The following is a 5,775-nucleotide window of genomic DNA, read 5'->3' on the forward strand; positions in this document are numbered from 1 at the left end:
GCATTATAGATTGAGGCCCAAATTATAGAACAAGAACCATTATTAAAGAACCCTAAAATATCTGTGAATATTTACAACTTGACTATGTCCACACTTTTTGTCACCCCTCTTCTGTTTTAATGCAGATGTAAGTAGCTACATCAGAAAGGGCCCTGATGCCATTGTTCCAGAGAAAGAAAAGACAGTCAGACTATATCATACTGCACAGCTCACAATGGGTGGGAAAGAGAAAGCCAGCAGTTTAGTGGGTTGTGTTACCTCTAGACAGGAATGAAATTAGCCTATTGACTCCATCTGATAAAAAAATAAATAACAGGTTGATGTCACCTTGAGACTGAGAATGACAATGAAGTCAAGGAATAGATCTTTTGTTTATTTTGCAAATTGGAAGAACATAAGATAATAGAATAAAAATTCTTCCAAAAATATATTAGAAGGAAAGATGGAGGGAAGGAAAAGAGGAACAATAAGAGGACGAGGATGAGGTGGCTCAAGAAGATAAGAAAAACAGCAATGGAGGCCGGGACTAAAGCGGCACCACTGGTTCTGCTCTGTTTGTTATTCTCTTCAGGGTTCTCTTCAGAGCAAGTTTGACATCCTTGTTCCTCAGGCTATAGATAAGGGGGTTCAGCATGGGCACCACATTGGTATAAAGCACTGAGAAAAATTTCTCCTGACCCAAAGACCCAGCAGACGATGGTTTAACATAAGTGAGCAGCCCAGATCCATAGAAAAGGCCAACAGTAATCAAGTGGGAGCCACAGGTACTTAAGGCTTTGGACCAGCCCTTAGCTGATGACATGTGAAGGATACTGAAAAGAATCAAAGCATAAGAGATAAAGATAATGGCACTTGATATTATGATAACTGTACCCACAATAACAGAAGCCACAAGCTCATTGACATAGGTGCTGCTGCAGGAGAGCTGGAGCAGGGGGAAGATGTCACACATATAGTGGTTGATGATGTTGGAATCACAAAACGTCAGCCTGATCATGCACCCAGCGTGAGCCATCGCACCAGCAAACCCCAACACGTATGAAGCAGACATTAGCAGCGAACATACCCGAGGGGACATGGTGACAGTGTACAGCAGGGGCTTACAGATGGCCATATAGCGATCGTAGGCCATGGCTGTCAGCACATAGCACTCAGAGTTAACAAAGAAGCAGAAGAAAAATAGTTGGGCCATGCATCCTGCAAAGGAGATATTCCTCTCTGAATTAAAGGTCATGAGTAGTTTGGGGGTAAAGACAAATGAATAACAGAAATCAATGAGTGACAGATTGAAGAGAAAAAAGTACATAGGGGAGTGAAGGTGGGAATTGAGGCAAATAAGATTTATTAAGCTCAAATTCCCCACCATGGTGACCATATAGTTCACCAAGAACAGAAAAAACAGGGGCAGCTGGAGCTCAGGCTGGTCTGTTAACCCCATCAGGATAAATTCAGTCACAGAAGAGTCATTTTCCCCAGCCATTCACTTCATCAACAAACAGTAGGAGCAAGATATAAAGGTGTAAAGATCTGGATCTGCTGGTTTACAGAATGAAGTTTGTTCTGAAGACACACAGCAAAGCTTCCAGGTGTCTGAATTCCTGAGGAGATTTTCCAGGCCTAAGACTCCAGATTGTCCTTCCATCTTCTCTCTCCCCTGCTTGGCTTGTGTGTCACTGTCTAGGAGAGTGCTGGTCAACCTCTTTTTTATGTCTCAGCATTTCCTCCCTCTGACATGGGTTTCTCTCAGAGTCACCTCGAGTGCTCCCCCAAAATCTGTGACTCATGTAGTTGTGAGTTTGGGAAGCAATTAGTAAGTCAGGGATATTCTTTTACCTGAAGACATCATGGATGATGGGCCTTGAAGCCCCTTTGTCCCTACAGTCCTGAGAAGTAAAAAGCTCTCTAGTGATGAAAGAGACACTTCCTAGCCATCCGCACAGGCCTCAATCTTTGATATGCTGAGAGAGGTGTTCTGGGAAATGAGCCATGATTTCTACTTGAGAATCTGCCCAAAATGTCTGCTTCACTTGAGAGGAAGAAAACAATGGTATTAGAAGAGTTTCACAAACAACAAACTGGTTTGGATGGGAATGAACTTCAAATCCTATATATGTGGGGAAACTGAACAGAAGTACAGAAAAATGCCCTCTCCCTCATGATTTTCTTAGAAGTTCAGTGAGTCTCTAGAGGGGACAATTACTGAGCCTGTGTCTACATTCAGCATCACAGACCTACCATTAGATCCCCCGGGACTCAATGTTCTACTCAGCTTAAATTTCACATGATGAATTCCTAATCTCCTGGGCAATGGACTGGTGGTCCCCTTGGTTTCTCACTTCAGTATCCCCTGGATTCTAAGCACAGCTCTGAAGAAGGTCTAGGGGCAGAGTTAGTTGCCATTTCTAGTAGTTTTCTAGAAGACACTGGGATTGCAATAATGAAACATTAGATCATTGCTTCAATACTATATATGTTTGGGTATTTACACTCAATAAGGTGCTGTAATGAATTACTAAAAGAGTGATTCCTCAAGTCAAACTGAGTTTAATGAACACTTTTCCACTTCCTAACTCTGAGATTTGTTGACAAGTTGTAGTCTTCCTCTGAAACCTGTATCCTTATTCAAAATGAAGGTAAAACTGAGCTATCACATAGGAATGATTAGGGGATGAAAGGAGTTACTTTACATAAGGTATTAGGACTATAGAAATAGCCTGAAAAATGTTAGCACCCCCTCCCTTTCTCCTCTTCCATATTCATATATATCACAGATCCAGGACCATGGCACTACAGACATATTGGACATGAAAATTCTTTGTTGTGGTGAGCTGTCCATATATTATCTACAATGCACAGCATCACTGGCGTTTACTCATGATACCAGTACTACTGCCCCTCCCTCATTATCTCTCAAAACTGAAAATAAACGTCTTCTGAGATTCAACATTGACAAAGTATGAGAAACTCAAGTCTGTATGTATAATCTGGACCTCTCCCCTGGGTAATTTTTTTTTGCCTTATAGACGCCTCAAAATGAATTGAACATTTTCTTATAATGCGTACCATGGCTCCTTCTAAAGTCATAGTTGTCTAAACCCTTTTCACCAATATCCAGGCAACTAATTCACAAACTATGTACCATCCTTTTCACTCACTATCTCCATCAAGTCTCCAATTCTTGTAAACTGTAACTCATTTCAATCTTTTTATGGTCCTTTCTCTCACATTACTGTTTTGATAGTCTCTATTCAGCTCAGCTTTGTATTTCCAACTTGTGGTCCTGTGAAATATGACAATTTGGCCCTTTCTCACCCCCTTCTTTGACTACACACACACACACACACACACACACACACACACTACCCCTTTCTGTCCCTCTCCCTATTCCTATATTTATAGCTTTCTGTCCCTCTTTCTGTCCCTCTTTCTGTCCCTCTCCCTATTCCTATATTTATAGCTATAAACATAACAAATTAGTTTAGATTGATATTTCTGTGTTCCTTTATTAAGACTATTCAGATAGGAGAATATGATGGGATATTCTCCTGTATCCTATCATGTAGAGAATTGTAGGATTTAGTTCATCCTCCAGGGCAGTTAGTAAATAGCCAGGAACTGTTTGACACAATTGTTTGAGGGATGTCAGAGACCAGACACACATCGAACGCAAGCCAAGAATGAGTGGAGCTGCTAGACTGCTAAATCCCAGCAGAAACCTGTGTGTCAATGCTTCCAGGCTGTGGGGGCCGCGGCCTCCCCCAAGACACCACAGGCTGACTCAGAATCTCTTCCTGGGGGGAAACAGAAGCCGTTCTCCTAGTAGCAAGGAAGGGACACTCAGCCACACACCAACTGTGAATTTGATCAACGAATTCAGCCTGCTGACTACCAGCTCTGAGCAGATACATTTACAGCATAATCAAGAAAGAAACCGGTACTTCTCTTTCAGCTCTGCTTGCAGCAGGGAGGTGGCAGGGCTCATGGAAAAAAAATCAGAGGCTTCTGGAGTTGGCTGAGTTCAGAGTGCTAGAATTGGACTGCACCCCAAGAAAAAAGGGCACATAGTGCTGGGTGCCAACTCCAGCTCTTGATTGATGAACCTGGAATGCTAGGGTCCAGCTCTGAGAACAGCTACCTTTTCTTTTTTTACAGTAGTCTGTTAAAGAAAGCAGCCAGAATTCACCATTTTCATCCCTGCCAGCAGGCAAGTGTGGAAGTAAGTTTGACTGAGAGACAAAGTAACAAACCATGTGGAGGAGAAAGTTCCCTAAAGGGTAGATCTTTCCCAAGAAAAGGGGAGGGCAATGCCCGGTGCAAGTGGCTGGTGTCATGCAGAAAATTTAGATACCAGTGGCTGGGATATTTGCAATGCTTGCGACATACGAAAAAGTAGCACTCATGTCTATAAACTGCTCTACCAGGGATTGAAGTACGGCTGCTTGAGGGTCACTGTACCCCTTCCAGCCTACATAGAACAGGGACTGAGAACAGGACTCCTGTCAAGGAAAGGGACCAGGCAAGGCCCAGCACAGGGAGAGGGACAAGGCCCAGCACTGGTGGCAGTTGATATTTAGAGAATTCAGACTGCAGGGGCTAGTAAACAGCAACAGTTTCAAATAGCTTCCGCTACGCTCAGTCCCTGTCTCAACCACACACCTGACAAATACAGATGGGTCAGCTGAGAATTAAATGCACAGTGTCACCCTCGGCACGTGGAGAGTTGTGGACTGACAAGCACCATCTGCTAGGCTGGACAGGAAAAGCAAAGAATCAGGTGGTTTCACAGGAAAGACTAGTACCCCTGGTCTCATCTCATGGAAACACTGATACTGAATTACACCCCCTTCATGAGTTCCGGCCCAGTCTTGTCTAGTAAAAATTGACTGGGGTAGACCCTCCTCCCAGAATCAGCTATCCTGGTAAAAGTTGTTAGAGGTAACAAAAGGAGTGTTAAAAACATATAGAAGCAAAGCAAAGCAAAACAAAACAAAACAACCAAAAAAACCCCAGCAAATCAACATTCCCTGCAAAGGAAGAGTGAAAAGAAAGATTTTTTTTTTCCTGGGGGTGAAACAACAGCACAAAAAAAGGTCAATCTCAAAAAAATCATTCCATATATACAAGGAAAGAAAAGAAAAATAAGAGCTCAAAACAAATCTATGCTACAGGTCTAAAATAAGTTGAACCAAATGTCAAAGAACAGTTAGAGCACAAAGCTAATCTTGCCTATTGATTTCGTACTCTTTCACTTTATTGAATTCATCTATTGGCTCAAGTAGCTTTGTTGTTATTTCAGGATTTTCTAAATATAGGTTCTTGTCATCTGCAAATAATGACAGTTTTACTACTTCGTTTCCTATTTGGATGCCTTTTATTTATTTTCTTACTTAATTGCTCCAGCTAGAATTTCTAGACAGTGTTGAATAGCACTGGTGACAGTGAGCATCCTTGTCCTGTCCCTGATCATAAAGGGAAAGCTGTAAGTCTCTCACCATAGAGTGCTATGTTAGCAGTGAGTTTTTCATGTATGACCTCTGTCATGTTGAGGAAGTTTCCTTTAATTATTACTTTTACAAGTGTTTTTAGCACAAAAGGATACTGAATTTTATCAAGCGCCTTGTCTGCATCAATCAAGATGATCATGGGGTTTTTCCCTTTTGATGTGTTTATGTGGTATATTACATAATTTGATTTTCTTATCTTGAAGTACCCTTGCATTCCTGGAATAAAACCCACTTGGCCATGGTGTATAATTGTTTTAATATGCTGTTGGAG

The 5,775-nt window shown here is 41.9% G+C and overlaps 1 pseudogene; it reads right to left on the bottom strand.

Annotated features, from left to right (window-relative positions):
- Positions 1–526: 526 nt before the first annotated feature.
- LOC143644988 (olfactory receptor 8C8-like) lies at positions 527–1,489 on the bottom strand (annotated as a pseudogene).
- Between the last annotated feature and the right edge of the window lie 4,286 nt (positions 1,490–5,775).

Source organism: Tamandua tetradactyla, chromosome 8, assembly GCF_023851605.1.
Source record: "Tamandua tetradactyla isolate mTamTet1 chromosome 8, mTamTet1.pri, whole genome shotgun sequence".
Classification (NCBI taxonomy): domain Eukaryota; kingdom Metazoa; phylum Chordata; class Mammalia; order Pilosa; family Myrmecophagidae; genus Tamandua; species Tamandua tetradactyla.